Source organism: Vicugna pacos, chromosome 36 (genome assembly GCF_048564905.1).
Source record: "Vicugna pacos chromosome 36, VicPac4, whole genome shotgun sequence".
Lineage (NCBI taxonomy): Eukaryota > Metazoa > Chordata > Mammalia > Artiodactyla > Camelidae > Vicugna > Vicugna pacos.
Genome location: NC_133022.1, coordinates 6,818,116 through 6,843,458, shown reverse-complemented (window position 1 = coordinate 6,843,458; position 25,343 = coordinate 6,818,116). Strand labels below are relative to the sequence as shown.

The window sequence follows — 25,343 nt, the reverse complement described above, 5'->3', positions numbered from 1 at the left end:
TCAATAATAACTTTTCAATTTAAATAAAGGTTAAACGTGAATGTGGACATGTTTGTCAGCTATTCTGCAGGAAATCATGTCCAGCACAATTTTATTTTTAACATTTTTTATTGAGTTATAGTCATTTTACAATATTGTGTCAAATTCCACTGTACAGCACAATTTATCAGTTATAAGTGAACATACATATATTGTCACATTTTTTTTCACTGTGAGCTACCATAAGATCTTGTATATATTTCCCTGTGCTATACAGTTTAACCTTGTTTATCTATTCTATATTTTGAAATCCCAGTCTGTCCCTTCCCACCCCCTGTCCCCTTGGCAACCACAAGTTTGTATTCTATGTCTATGAATCTATTTCTGTTTTGTATTTATGTCTTTTTTTTTAGATTCCACATATGAGTGATCTCATATGGTATTTTTCTTTCTCTTTCTGCATTACTTCACTTAGAATGACATTCTCCAGGAACATCAATGTTGCTGCAAATGATGTTATGTTGTCATTTTTATGGCTGAATAGTATTCCATTGTATAAATATATCACAGCTTCTTTACCCAGTCATCTGTTGATGGACATTTAGGCTGTTTCCATGTCTTGCATATTTTAAATAGTGCTGCTATGAACATTGGGGTGCAGGTGTCATTTTGAAGTAGGGTTCCTTCTGGATATACGCCCAGGAGCGGGTATCCTGGGTCATATGGTAAATCTATTTCTAGCCTTTTCAGGAATCTCCATACTGTTTTCCACAGTGCCTGCACCAAACTGCATTCCCACCAGCAGTGTAGCCTCTCCAGCATTTGTCATTTGTATGTCCAGCACAATTAACAGTCAGTTGGGGGGATATACAAAGTCTGTAATTTAAATAAAAAATAAACAAAGAGTACTTCCATAAACTGCAAAACAAAGTCATGTGTCTATCACCAAGATCAACCCTCACAATGGCTAGAAGGTGCAAAGATGATAAAGAAAATTATAATACAAACTGAAAGCCTGTGATTAGGAAACAGCAGATGGGAAATGGGAAAAACAAAACCCAACTAAGTATATCCAATACTGCATTCCTTACAGTTAGCAGTACAGATCCACACATAAATTACCTTCTGTTCTATTATATAGGAAGAGCACAACTTTGTGCCTTACCTTGTCTACAAATTACTCTATATAATGTGCTACCTGCCAAACACACACCCACAACACCAGCAACAGTAAAAACCACAACATGGGATAAAAAGTCTTGACTGTCAAAATTCTTCCCTGCATTACACTTAAGTGATATTTGTAACAATAACTTGATTATAAGTTAAGCCAAGTATTCATCAGGACATTTGATCTGTTCTTTGCTAAATCTCATAATGGTTCTTCATTCTGGACCTGGATTTTTATTTGGTGTCCATAGGCTGCTATGTTATAGGAATAGATGCCTCTGAATAAACACTTCTCTGATTGCTGCCTTCAGCTTCACCTCCTTGCACTAACTGAAATCTGACAGCTCTTGGGGCATCGCTGTCTCTGCAGCCCTTCCAGAGGGTGGCTGCTTACCCTTCTCCACTCCACTTACCACTAAGCCTGAAAATGGCATGTACACTCATTGCCCTTCATTGCTATCCCCAGTCGTCAGTCCCTCCACGTCCCTAACAGGGCCCTGCTCCTCTGAAGCACTTGCCGCTGGACTCTACTCCTCCGCCACGTTGCAGTCATCTGCCATCCTTCTGGACCCAGCCTTCTGATCTACCACTCTTCCGGCCACTCTCCCTCCTTCAGTGAATGTTTGGCTTCAGTTTGCTGCCCTTCTCTCCACTGTCTCTCTTGTCTTCCTTCTCCAAAAACTCAATGGAAACTCAATTCCTGGAGATTCACTTCCTTGATGTCCTTACCATCAATCACGTCTCCTTATATCAGGCCCCTCACTCCACGTTCACACCACCAATAACCAAATCATCTCAAAAATATCAACTATATGGTCATGCAATTAGTTGATCCCCCACCAAGGAGCTTAAAAAACTGACCAAATCACCTTTTCACTGTATCACCCTGTCATATCCTTGTTTCCTTCTCTAAACAACTTGCATTCCATTCTATGCGCCGTTGTTATAACTATTCCCATGTATATACCTGGTCTCCCTGCCCGTCTTTAATTCTGCTATAATTACTTAGCAAAACCATATTCCTGATTAAACAGGACTCTCCCTCCACTCTCTGCTTTTACGCTGATATCACTATAAGTTTGTGTCCACACACCTCAAAGCTTCAGTCTTGCTTAACAGTCAAACTGCAACACCCAACCACCTCACATCCCTGCTCTCTGGGATGACTCTGCATCTTGCATTTTACCCTCTGGACCCTAACATCCACTAGCCCCCTTATTTCTCTCAGCTGTTGATGTCAAGAAGCAGCCAGGGGAAAACCTCCTTCTCTCACAACTAAATCTGTCATCCTACTTGCCTCTAAACTTATACACTCTTCTTTCTTCATGTTTCAATGGATCAATTATTGTCCACACTTCTTTCAAAGGCAAACCCCAACGTGCTTATGCTGGATTGTATCCCTGCCTGCCAACTCAAGGACTTCATTCCTCTGGTTTTCAGTTCTTTCCCCTGCATCAGTCTCCCCGCCTTTCCAAATAATTTTCATCAACATAAAATTATGCATAGCTACCATTAATTTTTTTTTAAAAAACTGCTCTCTTACTTAGACATCGCTAGCTACTGTTTCATCTCTCTGATGCTCTTTAAAGAAAATCCTTTAAAATTTATCTATACTAGATATTTTACAATCTCCAATTTTCTCTTGAATAAGCATCAATCAGGTTTTTATCTCCATCCTTCTATTGTCTTATATTGGTCTCTAATGACTCCATGTTGTTAATCCAGTGGTCAGCACACCACTGGAATCTGACTTGACCTCTCAGGAGAATTTGGCACAGGGGGGCACTCTCTTTTTCATGAAAACCTTTCCTTAGTAGATCACTTGACACCCCACTTTTGGATTTTCTCCTGCCTCACTTGACTCTCCTTTCAGTCCCCATTGCTGCCCCCTCCTCTGCTTGTTGGCTTCCAAATGTTAGAGTGCTCTGGGAATCAGCCTTCTGTCCTCTTTTCTTCTCTATCTACACTCATCTTTTAAATAATCTTAACCAATCACATGGCTTTTAGTGTCATTTAATAGTATCTATTTTGTATCTCTAGCCCAAACTCTCCACTGAGCATTCAGCTTGCACATATAACTGCCTATATGACATTTTCACTTGAGTAGCAAATAAGCATCTCAAATACAACACACATATACACTCCACCCCCTCAACAGATTTCTCATCTCATTTATTGGTACATTGTTCATCTAACTGTACAGTTGTTCTTGGAGCCTCACATATAAACCATTAGCAAAGTCAGTTAGCTGAACATCAAATGTATCTCTGGTCCAACCACTTGTCAACATCTTCATTACAAGCACCTCATTTCAAACCATCATTACTCTTATAGTGAATGCCACCACAGCGACATTCGACCTGGTCAGAACTCCTGACATCTGCAGCTCATTCTCCACACAGAAGTCAGAGTTATCCTTTAAAAATATGTCAGATCACATGACTTCCCCATTTAGAACCCTCCAACGGCTTTCCACCACACTGACAAGGAAATCTGAAGCTCTTCCCATGACCTGCAGTGTCCTACCTGGCCTCACTCTGACTGTGTTTCTAGCATCATGTCCTTCTAGTGACCTCTCACTCACTCAGCGTCACCTCCATGGCATCCTTGCACTTTCTCAAACAGGCTGAGACCGTGTCTGCCTTGAGACTTTGCCTCTGCTATTCCTCCTGCCTGGAAGGTTCTTTCACTTGATCTCTGCATGGCTTGCCTCTGTGCCCAATTTAAGCCTCTGCCCAAATGTCACCATCAGTCAGACCTTTACTGAGCACTCCCTTTGAAATAGCACATATGCATCCTGCTCTTCTCTTCTTACAGCATTTGTCACCAGCTGTCATATTAGTGTGTATTAAGTATTGTGATACTGGGATGCTCCTATGAAGGTGGACATTTAATCCAGAGCCATGAGAGAACTTATCCAATTAGGTGTGAGCAAATAAGAAAGATGGTAAGAGGCCAAGAACTAGCATTAAACCCCAAACCATAAAATTGGAGGGGGGAAATGTGGAGGTGTAGGCCAGTTGCTAACGCTAAAGTGTCCAATGTGGCAACAACAATGGTGCCTTGAGGTAGACAGGCAGCATCTGGGTGGTGAAGAGGTTATCAAGAGTTCTAAAATGCCCGAACACCAAGGCATGACCAAGGTTGCTATGTGACTCGACGAATTGTCTAGATTGCTGTCCCCTCTTGAACCGTGTCAGGTCTGCTGATCTGTTTTGTCATCTACTTACAACACTACTCCTACTTTTCGGCTAGAACTTAATATTTGCCTTTGCGCTTCACCCATCCAAAGCCAGAAGAGGGCCCAGGTTAATGAATAAATGTCTGTGAATCCACACAGAAAGCTAAGTTAAGGAGTAATGAGTTTTCCATTAGCTTTCCAATTGTCTCTACCATTAGGCTGGCAAAGCCTTAAAAGCATCTTTCATTCCTTCATCTCATGAGCCACTTTATTGTCAAGTGTTTATGTTTGCATCTTCTCCATTAACTTATAAACTCAACATGAGTAACCTCCCACACCCTGCTGCAGTGGCTGGCTTATTCTTCGGACTTTCTTCTTTAACTGAATACCACTTCAAATACCCTGACTGTGTGATTACCAGCCCTCACAGGGGATCCAGGTAGGTCCTTAGGGGGAAAAATGTACATGTGATTAATGTTAGGTTCTGCCCACTGCATCAGAGAGATTGCAGTCAGATTTTACCATACCGATTATTTCAAGAGAGAGAGTTTAATGCAAGAACTGTTAATCAGGTATCAGAAAACTGAAAAGGTGAATCAGTACAGCAAGGTGTCACAGAGGTATGAATTACAGGAAGCAACTAGCAGTCCCAGGACCAGTAAACAAAGGGAAGAGACTGAAATTATTCAAACTTAGAAGCTTAGGCGAGAAGGCAGAGTTGGAACTCAGTACTTGAAGGAGTGGCTCTGGTGCTAGGAGATAAGGTTTGTTCTGTGAATATTGGAGAAACCGCAAATCAGTCATGAGGCGACGGACTGCTGCCAGCCTCAAGAGCTGGGCTCATCTTGACATGAACGGGAACCAACAGAAAGGGGCAAGTCCCTCCTTCCTGCTCCAGCCTTCCAGTCTCCATCTAGGGATTCATTATAATTATATAATTACTTGTATATTGTTCATCCTTTTCGTAAGCCTTTGAGTTGCATTACTGTTTGGTCCACCATGAAATCTTTAAGCCTGGCACACAATAAGGATGAATTCCCAAATAAATGAATTAGACCCATTCATTTAACCAACTTTCCTGGGAATGAGAGAATTTGTTGAACATAAGAAAAGACTTTGCTCGAGAAGGTAAGAGTTCTAGGATAAACACCTTCTCCATGATTTTCCTGATGATGCATTAATAGTATGGCTGTAAACAGTGCACTGCCCTGATCATGGTGGATTTATAGATTTCATTTTAACCTAAAGGCAAAATTGTTTCCCTATTTTCTCAATTTTGTTTGAAATCATCCAATGAGCACAAAACTAAATTTTTAAAAATTAAAAAATCCACGAGATCAAAGTATATTATTGTGTGCATGATGAACTTTGAGGACTCACCTTCTAAGACTTATCAATCCCATGAGGGAATTTGCTTTAGGGTAAACTTCCCCACACTGCTGACGGCAGCCCAGGAGAGCACAGGGGAGACCTCCTGGCTTATTGCTAACACCCCTGTGTTAAAATTCCATCAGAGCCTTCTACCTCTGCCTCTCAAAAGAACTTTTTACTTTTTAGCTTCTTATCTCACCTTCACATTTGTATCTTCATTATAAAATTCTGAAATCAGACGGGATACAAAGAGAACAGCATTTCCTCCCTTCTTCCACTGAGCATAGGAAGGATATGTTGGTCCTGAGGGCAGGACCAAGGGCAGAATCAAAGGATACCTGCTAGTGAATCATTTCCATGGGAAGAAGCAGCCTAGCATGTGCACACCATTGTCTATCACCTTCTCCCTTTAAGCCTAATTATACCAAAGGAAAGGGAAATGTTGTGGCCAAGTCACACAGTGCAATTGGGAAAAGTCTTATTCATAGATGATGTAAATACCTAACACAGGAGGACATTGATAAAGTTCAAAATAATGAAAGGAAAAGACAATTTAAAACTAAATGACTCACCTTAAAAAAAAATGTGGTCAGATTTCCAAATGGCCCACTCTGCTTCTACTTCTCTGTTTTTCCCAAATGCCATTTTCCTCAAGTAAGTCAACTCCATGCGATAAGCTTTAAAAGAGAGACCTGTGTTATGTACAAAGGCATTAAACATAATTTGAAATTTAAAGTGTGTTCCAAAGAAATTGCAGCAACTAGATTGTGTTCAACATTTACTGCTGTTATTCAGTCTATTTACATATAGCAATAAAGGATGGTTATGCCATTAAATTACATGACTTTTTCAAAGTTGCTCTGCAGTTATGATAAAATTAAGCTTTTGCATCCTATTTATAAACATGGAACGTAGCCAGTACCTGGCTGATACCACTCTGCTATAACCAAGTTTGATTTTCAGTAGTTTCCCCCAGGCTTTGGTCATTTACGGATATTGGCTAACAAACTTGTGTGTTTGTGTGTGTGTGTGTGTCTGTAAGCTGTGTTAAAATTATGTTTAAGGAAGGAAGAGGGGGAACCATATAACTCCTTGAAAAATGCAAGAAACGGAAGGGCACTGAACAGCTGTGTAAAATACAAATCAGGTTTGAGAAAATCGCAATTTGAAATTAGCCACACGGCAAATGTAGATGGGTGTTCTCAGAAGACAGCACTGGTTTTCCTTAGTTTAAGGGCTTTTTGTTTTTAATATTACAGAATTTATAACTTATAAACGATCTTAATTCTCAGTGAATTCTAAAGAATTTTTAGATCATCTATAACCCTCAAAAAACCTTGAGTCCTTGTTCCAGGATAATGTTGTGTGATGAGAAAGCAGAATTTTATGTATTTGCCCCAAGATGACTTCATGTCTGGGATGTCTGCCCATCAATGCTGCACAAATCCACTGGAATAAACAGTAAGTTCTTCTCTCCACTTAGACTATAATCCCATTGGGAGTAATTTCTCTTAACTACAAATTTCCTTCTTGATCAATTAAAAAGCACAGAGAGTAAATAGGGATCAATAAAACTAAAATCAAACTGTAACTTGTATTATTTACCAAGATGAGTAAATTTGAGAGAAAACCAGTCCAGCGAATCATGTAGAACTTGTAATGTTACTTCTTTCACTCTTGCGATTTAGTGAATTTACTCCACATCCACACAGCACACGTTAGAGTGTTGGCAACATTCTGGTGAAATTGCAAAGCGCATATAGCCAACTTGGAAAACTCAGGCCTAAAAGACTGGCTTGGGTTCAGTTAGGAATCTGGAGGTAATCCTCTCTAGAGCAAGTTAGTGGCTTTGTATATAAAAAAGGTAATGTATTGGGGTCCATGATTATCACCAGTGAGATAAAAGTGCATTTTAGTTTATGTCACTCATCGAGGTGATACGAACCAAGAGCACCTGTTTCCAGTTGAAACCCGCTGAACTAATTTCTGTTTGCAAAATGAATTGAAAAAGTGAAGAAGGTCTGCAGCAGATTAAAAGACAGAGCCTGCCTGTCCTGCCCGAGGTGGGAGTTGAGTACCATACGTTAAGAAAATGCCAATTAAGAGGAGGAACAGTCTTGTGCTCTGGTGGCAGCCAGAGGGTTGCGGCCAAAATTCCGTCAGTGCCCCAACCTGCAGTCTGTTCCCTGACCAGAAGTGGGACATGATCATATTGATGGGAACCCTAGGGAAGCCATCCCAAAATTAAGGAAATCCAGGCTCTCAGTCACAGCACCAGTCTTACTGGGAGAGCAGAGCTGAAACACATAAAGGTGCAGACTTTGAACAAAATTGGTGACCAAATGTCCAGACAGGCAATTTGACCACCGATCTCATCAGGCAGCTGGAATACATTTTATAATAATAAGTGTCTTGCAAATCTCATTACCAAAACCTAACAAAGTACAGAACTATTACAGAAAATTGGCTTCTTATCCTTGAATATTTACAAAGGTCCCATTTTCTCTTACGAGATCTTAATGCAGTTTAAATGTACCTACTCCTAAACCAAGGTAGAATTTAACAGAAAAATTTATCATTTTAAGCTAATCAAATATTTTTGTAAAGATCAGGAAAACACAAGCATAACAAAAAGTGTTTCTAGCGCTCTACCTAATTAGGTATATCTCAAATACTGTGGTTTTACAAAAAAAAAAGTTTAGTGAACTCTATAGAATCACAATTTAAATTGTGAGGTTTTTATATTCTTTCATTATTACAAAAATTGGTAATCTGGTGTCAAGAATGTTTCTTACTACATCTAAATTCCCTTTAGAGTTTCTACCTACTTGTTACTTAAAAACTGTATTATTGAAACCTTCCCCTATTTTTCTGATGATCCTGTGCTGCTTTATATTTTTTATAAATCTTCAGTGTGGAGATATTCCATTTATATTCCTTGGTTTTAAAAATTCATGAAAGTATGCTTGACCTTGTGATCTGGGTCTGCAGTTTATAAACATTTATTCACTGTTTTGTTTGTTTCCATTTGTGTTATTGTTCATCTTGTTGCTACTGGAAACTTCTGTTATTGGGTATAAGGATAAAGTTAAATAACTTGAAAAATTTTGTGTTAGTAACTATTTTTTTTCTTTGTTGCTTGGTATGTCAGGGGAAGGTTCACATTTTCAAATGTTTGCATTCCCCATAGCACTTACCATAGCATTGGGTGCTAGAACACATCTCTCCATTCTATCTGCTACTCTCCCCTTCAAACCAGCATCATCTGTCATCTTGATTGATACAGAAGCCTCCAACTGCTCTGTGCAATGTACACATTTCTACGTTCATCTTGCTTGATGATGTGCCATTGCAGACATCTCCTCTGGTATTACTTTAAGAGATGTTCTCAGCTTTGTTTACACATCTCCAGTAAAAGAGAGTTCAGTGCCATATATTTGGCTGCCATTGATTTTTCACTCAAACTTGTTTCAAAAATTTAGTGAAACCTGCCTCCCAGTAATTTTGTGTATTAATTTTAGTTCTTCTGAGTGGAGTTACACAGATTAAAGTTATTTTTACTATTTTATATCTATAAAAACTCTGCTTTCTGGCAACTCTTCAATGTTTTAGTTCTCCTAGATATTGCTGTATGGCCTAGTTTTCAGACCCATTATCAATTCTTTCTCCTCTTCTAAGCACATTTCACTTGCCAACATCTCAATTAACAAATGACAACTAAAGAGGCAACTTCTGGAATGACAATGTGAGAAGCTCTGGACTTTCTCCCCAGGGAAACAATCATTAAGAGGTGAAAAGTATTAAACAGCACATGCAACTAAGGCCTCTGTAAATTGTCCTATGGGCGCACGGATATATTTATTCAAGGAAATTCACTAAATCTCGGTAAAAAGATAAAGAATTTGTGACATTTAACCCACAGTCCACTCCCTCCCCTTCTCTCCAGCTCAGCACAGTTAAAACTCTCCCCCTAAAAGTGCAGCTCAGAACACAGGACTCCTCCATCTCTAGCTCCCAGTCTAGGGCTGTAGTTCCTCCCTATGAGGGGCAGGCCACCAACATTTATGACACACACCCAGCTCTGCGTTGCAGAAGCTTTACTCTGGGCAAGAGCAGCTGAGAAGCCTGGGGCTCTTTCCTTACTTAGTCCCCTATTATAGGGCAGGACTAGGCCAAGGGTGACAGACCAAGACTAACTGCCTTTGCCCAGCACCCTGCCTCTAAAGCTGAGGTGGTATTCTAAGAGAAGAGGGGAACTGTCTTTCTGGTATTTCCCTGAAGTTTCAGGCTATTTCTATTATCCTGCAATATGATTCATCTGAACCTGCTGAAACAAATTCATTTAACAGTTAAAATTAAAAACCACCTCTTGTGCTTTAAATGTCTCCTAAATATTTGTTTTTCTAGTTGACACATCATTTTTTGACCTAACCAAGTAAACTTTAAACGTGCACTTCTCATATTTTTCATGCATATTTAATCAACCTAAGTGATTTTTTCATCTGCTTTATCTCCTCTCCACTCCCAGTGCAAGCATTATTGTTCTGATGCTCACTGTCTCTTATCAGGACAATTAAAATAAACCTTTAACTTCTATTTATGAGCTAATCAATAGCAAATATTTTTGCCAAATTAATCTTCCAGAGTTCCTCAGAAGTTACTTTCCCACTAAGAAATCTTCAAAGTTTCCTCACTGCCTAAAGAACAAAATCCTTACCCTCACTTTCTCCCTCCCTATCATGTTGCCTAAACTTTCTTCTCCAGTCTAATTCCCCACTGCTCAGAGTTATAAAAGATCACTACAAATGAGATTATTTTTATACTGAGGACAGTATCTTAAAGGTTTAAAGAAAAAAAAATCAGTTTAGTTCGACTAACCTGTCTGTGCTAAATATTCATCACCCTATTATTTCAATAGCTAGATAAGAAATTGTCAAAATCATACTGCCATTATAAATAAATACAATATGAATGGAGTTACAATAAGCTAATTTAGTTTTTTTAAAAAGTAAAATTAAAAATAAAACAGCCCTTTGAGCTCATTCAATTTGATTTGCTGTAATTTCAAGGCCTTAATTTTCTTCCTCTTTAACATGAAAGTGCTTGTAATGAAAATTTCAGACATCCTTCAAGCTGTCCATCATTCAAAGTAGTTGTATGATAAAGTAAATTAATTAATATAATAGTAATATATAATAGCTAGTATATATTGAGTCCTGAAAATATACCAAAGCCTATGATAACTGCTTTATGTGCTGTATCTCATTTAATCCTTTCAACAAATTTATGAGATATTTTGATTTCCATTCATGATATAAAGGGGAAAAAAACACAGGAAGTTTAAGTAACTTTTCAAACAGTCTAATGAGAAACTCAGGGTCCTGAACAATAGACTATGTTTCTTTGTGTAAGCACCATGCTTAGAAAATCTTCATAAAGTATGTGTAAGCAATTATTGGTACACAGAATACCACATGTGATATCTACAATGCTCCATGGAAGGGGGAAGATTGTGCTTTATGACTAATAAGGAAAGTGTGTGGTGACATGGAACGTACACAGTCAGAAAAACAGGTTTGAAACCCAGTTCTGCCATTTACCAGCCACATGATCTTTGGTTAGTAACTCCAGAGAAATCAGTTACCTTACCTCTCTGAGTCATGTTTCCTTAACCAAAAAATGAGAATAATACTGTTTACTGTATTAGTTTGCTAGAGCTGCCATAACAAAATGCCTCAGACTGAATAGTGGCTTAAACAACAAAAATATTTTTTCTTACAATTCTAGACACCAGAAGTCCAAGATCAAGGTATCAGCAGGTTTGGTTTCTTCTGAGATCTCTTTGCTTGGCTTGCAGATGGCTACATTCTCATTATGTCTACACATCAGTAAAGTAGTATAATTTGGGTAGCTATTACCTTTTCCTATCTGTATAAATTGTATATATTTCAGTTGTTGATGTGATAAGAAAAGCTTAACATATGAACAAGCTCTGATTCTTACAAAGACCAGTACTGTTTAAATTCAGCTACTTAAAGTTATCTTCCATTTTGTTAAAGGACTTCTAAGGAAAGAAATAGAACATAAACATCTTTACAGAAGGTAAGTGCTTAATTCCACATGCACTTCAAATAATAGTATATCCAGCTCAATAGGACTTTAGAAACTATATGAAACACACTGATTTTACAAATGAGGAAAGTGAGCCTGACACTGGTAAAGTGACTTGTCCAAGTCACACATAATGTTAGTTCCTGGCAGAGCATGTGCTGATCCCCAGTTCTTTGTTCTTTCCCCTATTCCACATTGTCTACTGTGTTTTTTCCAGGATCAAGGGCTTAACAGTTTCCTGGAGTGATTTGTTTGTTTTAGAATTAACACTTACTTCATGTCTAGAGAGATTCACAAGTAGCTGCCTTCCTAATTGGCTTCTTATTTCAACCTAAGTTCACTTTCTCTAAAACTGAATTTTAAAAAATCTGTGACTTCATCTTGTAATTTTTGAATCCTCACAAGTATGTGCTGCAGACAAAAACCTCACCCTTCAAATACTATACATTTCCCTAGTTGAAACATACATTAAAATATGTATTAACCTAACAACCAAGATTCATTATATCACAAATGGTCTAGTACATGCAAATATTTTTCTAATACTATGAGTTTCTCAAGTGTTGCTTGATCAAACAGTAGGTCTCAAATCACTTTCCAAAATGCTTCAAGATCATGTGCATACTTGTCCTAACAGTACTAAACAAAATGAAAAGCAATTCAATTATAATTCTCTGGGGCCACCTTGATCTAAGAAAAACACCTTCAGAGAGCCATGCACTGTAATAACCTTCTTCCAAAGTTCTTCCAATGAGGAATTAACTTAGAAGTAATGTCACCTTTCTGGTGAAGCTATTGATAAGATGCAGTCACACTTCCTCCCTTACAGGCTGTATGTCCAACACAGAGTCCTTGAAATGTAAATTCCAACATGCCTTGAAATGTGGATGCAAGCATGAAATTTTTATCTAATCTGATTTGGAGAAAGCAGGAGTAACAGGAAGAACAAAGACTTTGGATTTAAAGAGAGTAGTATTCAAAGAGACTCTACTATGTCCCAATTATGGGAACTTATCTGTAAAAATAGAGAGAATGCGACCTACTTGGTTTGTTGTAAAGGTGAAATAAGATAATGTTTAAAAAACATGTAAGCCTAGTGCTTGACATGAAATAGGCATTCTTTCATGGGAGTAATTATTGACAAAATAACGAGAAGAAGGATGATGATGATCCTTTGCTTTCCAAACAGATTGCATTGTGTGGTGGTCCTGAAGGAACTTTTTATCACTGAAATCAGAAAAACTCAAGCCCCCAACCTGGACCCTTCATTCTCTAAGAAGCTATTTTAAAGAAGTAATGGAATGCAATGTTCGGTCCACATTTCATCTATTCACTCTTGCATCTGAAACTGGCCAAAGAGACTTCAAGTAAGTTCAAGGTGTTTCTTTGCTGGAAGATAGTATTTTGCTCAAAGTGCTCAATAAGAGATCGAGGCCCAGTAGCGTGCAAAACAAAAAGGACAGAAACAAGATTTGATGCCGGGGCACACAGTATGGGGGACTGCCCGTGACAGATGGTGAAAAACATTCACCTCTTGCAGACTGTAGGTCTTCTCAGGCAGAAGCTGAGAGAGTGGACCATCAACACTGCTGGTTATATAGCATGTCTTTTCTCTGTCCCTCTTGCCCATACAGCACACTAGCTTTTGGATATCTTTGGGAATCAAAAAACCCAATAGTTGAAAACTGAACCTTACAATGCAATCAAAAGCTTTGCTTAAGCTACATAACACTTTAGAATCTGTTTTTCCCAGCAGCACTATGAGGATATTATGTAAAATGCCCAGTGGGACAAGGTGGGTGCTGAGTAAATACTTATTAGCAGCATTATCACCACCCACACAGAGCATTTTTGTTAGGATTATGTTTAAAATATCATGAAAGTACTTAACAAAACCTAACATAGTGGGCAAAATTAACTATTTCAATTTTTGTAATAACTTAGTGGTTAAGTCTTAAAAGCTGCTTACTAAAAGTAGGGTTGCTTGCTGAATTAAAAATAACTTTGTGCAATACAAATCTCTAAGTTGCAGAATGAATTTCTTGGAGTGCTGCCATAATGAACATGGCTGAATAAATTGGCTCTGGGGATATCAAGAAGTCTTTCAGAGTGGTATAAGAATCAACTATGTTGATCTAAGTCTTGAAACAGTCCTTGTAAATTGATTGTGTGTGTGATCAACTTATTGTGGTGTTATCAAGATGATTTAATGTACACAGAGGAAATGTAACTTCATGGTAATACTGGAATTAATCAGTATGAATTTGTTTACACATACAGCAAATTTTTTTTCTCTCTGAAGACAGAATTTTAAAATATTAATTTATTATTATGAATAGAAAAAAATTCAATGCCATAAAATTCTAATAAAGTTACCCAATTTGGAATAAATTTTATCTTGAAATTACAAAGGAAGAGGCATTTTTCACACTTGTGAGGAAATGCATGCTTTTATTACTTTCAAAGTAGAGCCAAAAATGAACAGTGGCAGAAAGTAATGATCGAATTATTTGTGTTATTTTTTGCCTCCAAAACCATATCTTACTGAGGTGTTGTTAAGGTTAGTTTGAGGAAAGTCACAGGATGATCTTCTGGAAGAAAGAGGACTGTGTCCTTCGATCCAAGTCAGCCCCTGTCATAGTTGGTCAGCAACAAGTAATTCAGGTCTAACTGAGAAAATACCAAGTACCAGGCTACCTCACACAAGAAAAAGCAATCGTAAAGCATACAATTGCAAAGAGAAGGTAACAGAGGATTTACAATATGCTGCTTTTTAAAATAGGATCTTACATAAAAGTTCATATTTATATAATTTATTTATACATGTATTTTATATAAATTTCTCTATTCTGTAAATTTAATGTATGCTTAAAAAAAGCATTTCATGTGTTTATAGTTGTTCTGTAAATGTTTAAGCATTGTATAAAATTTAATGTATTTACATGTCCTATTAATTTCTACATATCAATATGTACTATTTAAATTTATGTGGGTGCATATGTATATAAATAAACAACGGTATCCCATAGACTTCTGAAGATGTCCCAGCTCTTCTTTTCAGACATTTTTAGTACCTATGCCATTGATATGGACATTTAGATGTAAAGAGAGCAAAGCTTCACACATACTTTTGTTTTTTAACTTTTCCTTTTAGAAAGGACCCTTTCTATATTCTAACAGAGTTTCCCACCAAAAGGCCATCAACTATCTCAGACAGAAAGCCCACCCATCACCCTTCTCCAGGCTCATTTATGCCTCCTCTGACTTGAAAGGCTGAGAGGGGAAGGATCATAATTAGAAGGTATGTCTGGTTGGCAGAGTGTATTCTCAGACCCTATGATCAAATGTATTAAAGGCAAGCAAGATATGAAAGCAATTCTCTACCTGAAAGAGCTGGGAAATTTGCTCTGGATGATCCTCTTTGCCATCCGACTTGGTGTCAGTGAGAGAGCTCCCCTCTTTCTGCTCATTACTAACTCTTGCTTTGAATGCAAATCACAGTCACCCCCACATAAACTATTAACTCACTAAGTCTTTTTCTCCTCCAGGACACTTGACCTGACAGATTTAAGTGACTAGATTTTGTGAAAAAATGCTTTAAATGAAGGGCAAATTTATCTATAATCCTTAACTGAAAAGTAAATTTTGTGACTAATTCTTCGGTGGTTAATGTCAGCAGTTTCACCTTGAGTGAGAAATGCATCAGACAGCTCAGTTCCTTAGGCCCCACAATTCTTCAGTTCTATTCAGTATAATAGAATAGAATAGGCCTTGTCCATTGCATGGATTTTTCCCAACCTAAAAATGAGACCATTTCTTTTCTTTTCTTTTCTTTTTTAAGATCTCTACCATGGCATCTGTCCAATAAATTCTATCTAATTTTAGTCTAAAACTTTCATAGTTTTTTTTTTCAGGTAACTTACAAGAACTCACCATTTACTTTTCTGACCTGGCATAATAAATTGATATTGCAATTCCAGCATAGATATTGATTTATTTCACCTTAGCTGTCCTTTATTTTCATCCTAATTGCTCTGACCACAATTAGATGTGAATGATAGGATACTGACATTCAAAATCACACAGTTGTATGGTCTTAATCCTTTTATACATGGTCTGATAGAGTTATAACCAACATTGTATTTTTAAATAAAAGGATAAGATTATAGAAGAATGTGTGGAGGATCACTTTACATATCCTAACTCTGAACTCCTTAAGTGTGGGGCTTATTCCTCTCTGCTTCTGCTTCATAAGGCCCTCAACACAGCTTGTTCTCAGTTAGAGACTGTGGAACTGGTTGAGTTATTTGAAGCTGTGACTCACTTGATTGCTATTATCCATAGTTTTCAACATTTACAATTAATAAAATACATGTACTAAGATATTTGAAAATCATGATGCTGGCTCACATAAAATGAAAGAAGTTTGTAACTGGAAAAAATGGGGGATTCCTTCATCTAGACAAACAAAATACGAACTGGTATCTTAACTTTAACTCAAAGAAGTAAGTAACAGCAGACCACAACAGTGTGTTAACAGAAAAATAAGGACTAGAAGCCAGGGTTGCTGGTTTACAATCTCCTACAATTTCCACCATCATATTTCTTCCCCCATGCTAGTCTTACTTCCTTACCTGCACCAAGAGCATTCAATCCCAGTAAGACTTAACAGTGACAATAACAGTAACAACAGACTAATATTTATCAAATACTACTATATACTAGACAACATTTCATGTTTTGCATTTATATATGTCCTCATGTAATCATATAATAAGCACAAGTGAGGCACATTTATCCCAATTTTACTGATGAGGAAACTCAGGCTGAAAAAGGTTAAGAAATTTACTCAAGGTCACACACCAAGAAAATGCCAGTTAACTGTGTTTAGGGAACAATCTGTGTCTCTCATCATTTTATTATCATTGCCATTCCTTTCTAATGAAAACAGTTTTTTTTTTCATCTGCAGTAGCTAATATACCATCTATAAGACTGTATCTTAATTACTTCTCAAGAATTATATTATTTCAATCAGCAAATAATATCTTGATTCCCTTGGAATCATTTCCAAATTCAAAGGACAGAAAATTTAAAATCATAAACCAACTTTGTTAAGAGAATTTTTTTCACTTTAACATATTATTTGCATGCCCCAAAGAATTCAGTATTGTGCCACAAAAGGTATTTGCATACTAGAAACAAAGATACAAACTGTTTCAGAGAGCACTGATGCCTGTTTTATTATATTTGATCCTGAAACAAAAATTAGTTCTCCTAAAAGTCATAACAATGACAATAATAACTAACAGTAATGCTAATCACATTTCCTTGGGAATGCCATTCAGTAGAGCAAGATTCCTTTTCTTGTGGCTATGAATTCACATTTGTTTTAAGACACAAATAAATCAAGTCACAAAATAGTCAGAGGCAGAAGACTGTGGCAACTCCTCCAAGTTAGTGGGGGATAAGCCTCAGGATTACCACTTGATGCTTAAGGTAATTAGTGAGTGAATATTACGAGCTGTAGACTAGTGTCTGGACATAAAAATTTTAAAAGATGGTGATCCTTGAACTGATATTGACTTGCACCACTTAATAAAGGCTGCTTATTATGTGCTACCGGACACTTTCTTGAATCATTCAATTTTACTCTATCTTTGCCTAGACTGGTTATAAGCAAATGTGGTTTCACCTTTAAAATTTGGACTTTTACACTGACAGCTTATATTAAAAAGTACTATCTTATGAAGCTTTCTAAAATTGCTCATAAATATTCATTTGCATACATTAAGTAAAAATATATCCTGCTAATTGCTCATGACAAAAAGTGCCTCAGAAAACAAAGGGGACTGGAGACATTTAGACAAAAACAACCATATACCCTCAGCTTTCAAATGTAGTTTAGAGGTCACTGAGTCCAATCCCTATCTGGTAACTGATTCCTTCCATACTAACACTATTTGAGTATTTCTAGCTAGGAGGAGTCACCTGGTTCCTTTAATTCTTCATTAGCCCTAATTATTAGAAAGTTCTTCATCATTATTGTTGAGAATCCTTATTAAAATCCTCTTCATTAGGCATGAGATAATCTGGTAGCAAGTAACAGTTTTCTGTTCTCATGGCACCAGACCATGAGTTTTAAACAAGTCACAAAGATGTATGTGCCCCTCCTCAGTGTGTAGGCTACACACAGAAAAGCAGAGAGAGGAAGGCAGATGTCTGAAAATCTCATGCTTTCGATGAGGCCCCTTTATTCAGATTTCATATGTGCTTTACTTTTAACTTCAACATCTCAAATGGTGAATGGGAGCAGGGTTTATTAGATGTGCTACATGGGCCCAACTCTGCCCAGATTTACTATTTTAAATAGTAAATCATGGGTGTATAGGCTTCAGCACCTTCCACTCCCATCCCTTCTGGAATGACTGATTTACCAATCCTGGCAAAGGTCAAGCTGTAGTTGATGGCCACCTAGTAGGCCATCTATCTATCCCTTGAGCGGTGCTAGCTCTGGGGCCCAGGGCGGGTTAGTTAATTGAAAAGTGCCACCTTTATGCAGTGAACACAGTAAGAGTATTTAATAACTATTTTTGCCAGGCACAGATTTTACATAAACAAGAGCAATATAATGGTCTGGCTAATCTCTACTTTTTGGTGCCTTGATATTTCTATTACAATTAAAATAATAGAAACAGTGCCTTTTGACCAAGCTCATTAAATATGTGCACTTCTTTATATCTCAATTATGTCTCAAAAAAGTTGCCAATTTGATTGGCAGAAAAAATAATATTCCATCAATTTTCTTTTTCCTTTTTTGATTAACAAGAAAAATTGAGCATTTTATGTTTATTGGCCATTAAATTTTCCTGATCTATGCACTGCCTGTTTAGATAATTTAGGAAGAATAAAGGTTTAGTGTGAGCAGGGGACTGAGCCAAGCTGTTAAAATTCTTTGTTATTTGATAAAAGTTAGATTTGAGGCTTAGCCAGTGTGGCTAAGACCACAAGCTAGGTAAAGTTAAAGGATCTGGACACAGGGCTCATGCTTGACACAGCCTAGGTCAGGATCATTGTCTTTTTAATTAGAATATTGTAAGTACTATCTCAGCAAAGATTTACCTACCATAAATGGAAAGAATTCACCCAGGATGAAAGTCTAGGTTCTGTAGATTTTTAAATAGTAAATCATGGGCCTGTAGTATTTTTGGCTGACCTGTGAGAGGAGGCAAACCTCTCCTGATCTTTGGCTAGAGTAGTACATATCTCTTATGCCTGAGAAGATACAATTATTCTGCAATGTTCTTCCCAACATTCCTCCATACTGTTTCCTCTGCTACATTTTTCAGATTGCATCCTACAGAATATTAATTTCAATAGATGTCCAAAGGAAAAGGGGATGGACCTTTGGTGTGGTCAGCAAAGTCTGTGAAATACTATAAACTGGATTCTGCCCTCAAAGAATGACTTGTAAGCTGTGTGTAAGTTTGGCAAATTCAGAACTTCTCTGCCATCAGTTTCCTCATTTGGACAATGAGGATAATATTGGCACTCATCCATCCATAGAGAAGTAGTAGGAAACAAGTTAACTCAGGCAAGGTAATTAGAACAGTGCCTGACACAGGTTAGGCACTCAAAACATGGTTATTTTCATGGTTGTTACATCAGCATGTAAAGATTTTGAAAAACTGCCGTAAATCAATCTATTTGACTTTGTCCAGCCAGTTTTCTTCCAATAATCTGCCACCAAAACAATTACTTTTTCACCCAACATCTTGCACTTTAAAAAATGCTATATGATTTAGCTCCTCTTACCTAATGCCAGAATCAGCAAATAGGACAGAAGCAGTAACAGGATGACAGAATGACCATGCTTCAGGTTGCTAAAAGAATTAAGTTGTTCTCTTACTTCAAGTTTTCCTGCAAGCCTGTACTGGGTCTCATCAGAAATACTTAATTCATCCCACCCAAATGCAATGTCAAACATAATTACTTCCATCTGCTTTGAGGTAGTAGAAGGGGGAAAAAATCTCTTTCTTATCTTCTATATTCCTCTTACTATACCAAGAGACAATTTTTCTATGCACACTTTTGAATAACAAATCAACCTGCTGGAAGATTTCAAGGAGAGGAAGTCAATATTTTCCTCTTGTCATCCTCTCTATGATAAATAACGCACAGATTTCTATTATCCAAATGTAGAGTCCAACTTCCCTTACATTTAGGATTAGGATAAAATTAAACTTAATGTGTATTTACTGGATATTACTAAACTACTTTGTGGGAATTCTCATGTAAGATACAGAATCGGCTTCCCTAGTGCTATGACTGATGTGACTTACCAGTGTTACTTTAATAAAGAGCAAACAAGGTTCCTTAGTAAAAAGAAGAGTATCTCAGAAACCCCTCCGAAGGAGCAGCCTGCGAAAGTCTAGAGCTTTCTGTCTTATAAAGCCATTCTGATATCTAGAAGCCTCCCCACCTCTCACCAAAATGGAGATTATTAGATTCTTGGCACTTTGAGACAACCTCGTTACCCAGTATAGATAAACAGGAAAGCCACATTTTGTACTTTATCAGAAAACACATGAAATGTAAATTAATTTAACGAAGGATTTTAATTTATTCACACTATAAAATACCTGCCAAGTGAACTCTTTAATCTGAATATTTAACAGTAAATAAAGAGTCAAGTTGCATTAAGCACTGCAGCCCAGGATGCTATATGCTTCACAGCCCTTAATATTCCTCAAAGATAAAGATGCCCTGGTTATAACACCGATGATTGTCTACTTCCAAAACATGAATTGGATTAGTATTAATTTGAAGGTAGAGAATGTGTACCACTTTGACAGTTGAATAATCACACTTGCTTCAGGGAAAAGGCCGTGTTTTCTGTACAGGCTACCCATCTGTCATTTCTACTTTCTTAATACTCGGGATTCTATTTCCACTTCTGCATGCTGACCCTTCCTTTTTCCACCTCTGCAGGCCTGAGTTCAGGCACTACTCAGGGGTCACCTCACTCACTGCAGCAGACTAACTGGCCTCTGTTCTTCCATCTACCCTCCTCTCCCACCATCCCTTCAGTCCAGTTTCTCCAGGGCTCCCAGAATGAGCTTTCAAAAGCACAACAAACTGCCTTAAATTCCTCAGTGTTTCCCCAATACATTTTGAGTAAAATTCAAACTGCTTATTTGCCATACAAGTGGTCCTTCGTGACCACCTGTCCCCTTTCTATCTCCAAGCCTCATGTCTCAGCAGGTTCCTCTAACATCTCCTGGAATGTTCTCCCTCCTACTTCTTCCTCCTCCTTACCCTTCAGGATTCAGATCAGATCACCTCCCCTAGAATGATCTCTCATACACACACTCACACACCCACAGTCACTCTAGGTTGGGGACCCTTCCTTGAGATCCCTTAGTGCCACGTACCAATGTGAATATTGGTAATTATTATTGTGCATTGCAATCCCCTCTTCCTCCCTTCTTTGCCTACTTCCTTCCTTGCCTTTTGCTTTTCCTATTAGATTATCAGTTTGCACAATGGATTATATTAGATTGGAGACCATATATTTTGAGCCCTAACTCTGGGAACAGATTTAGGTAGCAATGGTTTCCTACATGAAGTAATGAGTATCGTGAATACTGATTCAGTCAATATTTGCTCATCACTTTTGTGACTGTGATGTATAGTATTTTTAAGTAACTAAATAAAAGTAAATAAATAATAGACAATAGACAACAAATAAACCAGCCTTTAAATGAGTAAGTCATTTTCCATTAAAACTATTCAGTTACATGGCCCTCCAAAAAACTGAAATAGGTTATGTGTGCTATGAGCCAAAATACCTGTAAAATACAACTTGCCTCTCTCGGGTATTATGTATAATCTTCTATCTCTTCTGAGGATTAAATACAGACTGCCTCAGCACTGCATTACTGGTAGCTGTTGAAGTCATATAAAAAGGGCATGCACTTCTTTCACTACAAGATCCTCGTGAATCCCCACAAGGTACTGTTGAGAATTCAAGGCTTGTGGGCTTCTAATATTTCCAGTGTTTACTAAGCCACATTGTTGGAAAATTTTTCAGAGATGACTCTCCTGGAGATTGATACCACCATCTGCACTCCAGATCTTATCCCCCAGAAGTTTTGTGATTTAATATTTTTTTATTTGTGGCAGTGGCCCAAATATTAAAATTTCAGTATTATAATCACAGTAGAGGGGACAATAAAAAAAAATTATTCTCATGGTGGCAGTACTGATGTCTATCAGAGAAGAAAGACAGCATATGGCTCATGTCAAATAAATCAGCAACTGATTCACTAAAATTTGGAATAGATTAACAAAAAGAAAAAAATGATGACAATCAGAACAAACAAAAGACAAAAGAAAAGGAGATGGGATATATTCCTAGGTGTTAGTGGAGGAAAGTGTTAATGCTTACTAAAATGAGAACCTCCTTTGAGCATGAGGACCTTTTCTTTTTGACCCTTTTAACCCAAATACCCAGAAAATTCTTGGCACATAGTCAGCACTCAAAACATGTTTGATGAGTAAATCAATGCGTGAAGAAATGAAAACATGATTTTACTGAGTAACTAAAATGTGGACTGGATAATAAAAGAGAAATATAAAGCCTATGTTTTTATAGGTTATATTAAATTTTGCTGAGGAGAAACAATAGGTCTGAGAGAGTCCTCAAATTTGACTGTTTCTTAAAATGGTCACCTAAGACTACTCACTGTAAGAATTATTTCAGAGTTTCATTTATGAACATTTTTTTACACCATGACAAGCTGAATTTCCTCCACTTCTCTGGAAACGCTTTTTACCTGGAAGCAAAAGGCAGAGGAGAATCTTCAGAAGTCTAACCCACATGCCTTCGCAAAGCTGAGCTGAGGTCAAGGGCAGAATCATGGCCCTACTTGTACTAATTGCTGGCTGGGAGCCCCACTAGCATCTTCTCTACCACAGAGCCACCCAAATCAAGTATGGAAGGGATGGCCATGGAAAGAGAGTTATGTTCCACCTCCCCATGTCCCACAGACACTCAGAACATTGCACAGACTTCAAGTACCAGTTTGGGCATGTGGACAAGAGCACTTGTAAAGCACAAGGCTTTGGGGTCAAATTGTTTTAGATTTGCATCTAAATATACACCAGGCCAACTGTGGAACCTTACACAAGCAACTTAAACCCTTAGAATCTCAGTATTTACATAGATAAAATGGAGGAGATGCTAACATCTATCTCAAATTATTGAAAAGTTTGTATAAATATTTAGCAGGAATTCTTTAGTACAGAACTCCTAACACAAAACAGGTGCCCATTAATTTTTACTACTGTTAATTAAATGATCTCAACTTTCTTGTAAAAGGGATGAAGTGATAAAGAGAACATACAAAAAACCTTCATTAGTTTTCTGTTGCTGCATAATAAATTACTCTCTGTCTCTATGTCCAATTGTCTCCTTTTCATAAAGACATAAGCTATACTGGATTAGGGATACTCTCAAATTAACTTCACTAATTGTATCTGGAATAATCCTATTTCCACATAAGGTCATATTTCCCATTAATGTGAATTAGTGACATTTTGCCATGTAAATTTTGATTTCCTGTTCAGAAAGGCTGCAGTAGGCAGTGTGTACCCATCTATCAAAAAAGAAATGTAATAATAATAATCACTACCATTGATAAAGTACTAGCTATGTACCAGGAACTGAGATAAGCACTTTCTATGCATTGTTTCACAATCCTCATAACAGCCCTGGGATCTAGGCTTGATTACATCTCCATTTTACAGAAATTTAGAGATTAGATGACTTGTCCAAAGTCACACTGCTAGCAAATGGAAGAGATGGGACTCAAAGGCAGACTTTCTGACACTTGAGTTTAAGAGATTAACCACCACCCTGCTGCCACTCAGTACACCACAGGGAATTAGAAAAAAGTCAATGGATGGATGTCAGGACTTCTTGACTGTAAACATCCTTTGTGTTTACACAATACCCTGCTATGTAGTTCATGCTCCATAAGTATGAGATAAAAAATTATTTTATTGAAAAATGCATTATCCCAAATTGGTATATAATTTGCATTATAATCTTGTTTGTATTATTAATTTCCTTTCTTTTTTCACAGATAATCCAAAGGTACACTGAGGGAAGAAATGAGAACAAAATTTAAAAATTCAGTTTATTGAACTTCTCGGCCCTCTTTTGAGTTCACGAAGGAAGGAGGGGGTCTGTAGGTCTGGAAATAATTAATTGTACTAATTTTGTTGCAAGTTTAGATTGTTTCCTCTGGTTGGAAACTTAAAAACCATCTAGTTCAACCACCCAGGAAGTAGGTCAACCACTGCTATTTTGAAGAAAGAAGCTGAAATGGAATATCTGAGATGGAAACCTCAGCTGCCAATTTGCCTGGCTCTTCAAGTTGAATTTCGATGGTGTGGCCATCGTGCTAGAGTGGTGAGCATAGGTACCTTCCAAATTAAATTGAGAGTCACTTGTATAAGAGGCATCATTTCAAGTCAGAATGGTTCCCAGTGTCCTCCTTATGAAAAGAATAAGGTACCTCCATTTATAATGTCATCCCTCTTCCTATCTTGAAAGCAAGAATGAATTTCCTGGTATATGCCATTTTGAAGCTTGTGATAAGCTTAATTTGAGGCTTCTGCTCACAACATTCCAAATGCATTTCAGTTATTGCTCTCCAATAAAATCCATTTTTTCATTCCCTGATAAATAACTGCTTTAGGCACCAGAAAAAAAAAAAAGGTGGTTCTTGAGCTCTATCAGTCAAAAATATTCTAGGGGAAAGACTAAGAACTGGTCTGGATTCAGAGGTGACATCCAACTGAGCAAGGCGCTGCCCAATGTGGATAAATCAAAAGCAGAAACAAAGTCTTTGGTTTCTTCTATGATAACTCAGAAAGGTATGAAAGTATAGACATACCCAATCTCAGTTAAAAAGAACGCCATTTTAAAAAAGAATGCACTTCAAGTTAATGATCTATTTAAAATGGGAGGATAATAAGGAAAATCAAAAATGCCTCATGACTTATTTCTTTAAGAATCACTGCATTTCTTTAAGATAGTTTGAAGTGAGCAAAATTAAAAATCATTAATAGCTGTGTTACAGAAATGGACAGGAGTATGCTACAAATAATGTTAATCTCTTTATTAAACTAGAAGCAATTGCATAAATTAATTCCCAAATGACTTAATAGACTGATGGTGAAGTGCCAGGGATTAAGAATGAAGAAATTAACCAAATAACCATGCTAAATCCCCCTTCCTCCACAGTCATCCTCACTCTAGTCAATCTTCACAGAAAGAAACATCTTCTTTCCTCAACTGTCAAGTTTGCCATTTTCCTTCTCAGAACACCCCTGTATGTCTTATTATTCTACACAGCAGAGCTGCAGATTAAGATCACTCCTCCAGTTTAGCCAGGGTCTCTCTCCCTCATGTTTGTGTCTGCACCGGTTAATTTCCTATTCAAGCACTGGAAATTCAGCTGA

General features: G+C 37.4%; 1 long non-coding RNA gene across 1 annotated transcript in view; it reads right to left on the bottom strand.

Annotated features, from left to right (window-relative positions):
- Positions 1-440: 440 nt before the first annotated feature.
- LOC140691693 (uncharacterized) overlaps positions 441-25,343 on the bottom strand; it is a 40,631-nt gene continuing 15,728 nt past the window's right edge. The window contains exons 2-3 of the long non-coding RNA XR_012067383.1: positions 6,274-6,378; positions 441-855 (exon numbers count right to left, since the gene is read on the bottom strand). This is a non-coding gene — a long non-coding RNA (uncharacterized lncRNA). The remainder of the gene's footprint in view (positions 856-6,273; positions 6,379-25,343) is intronic.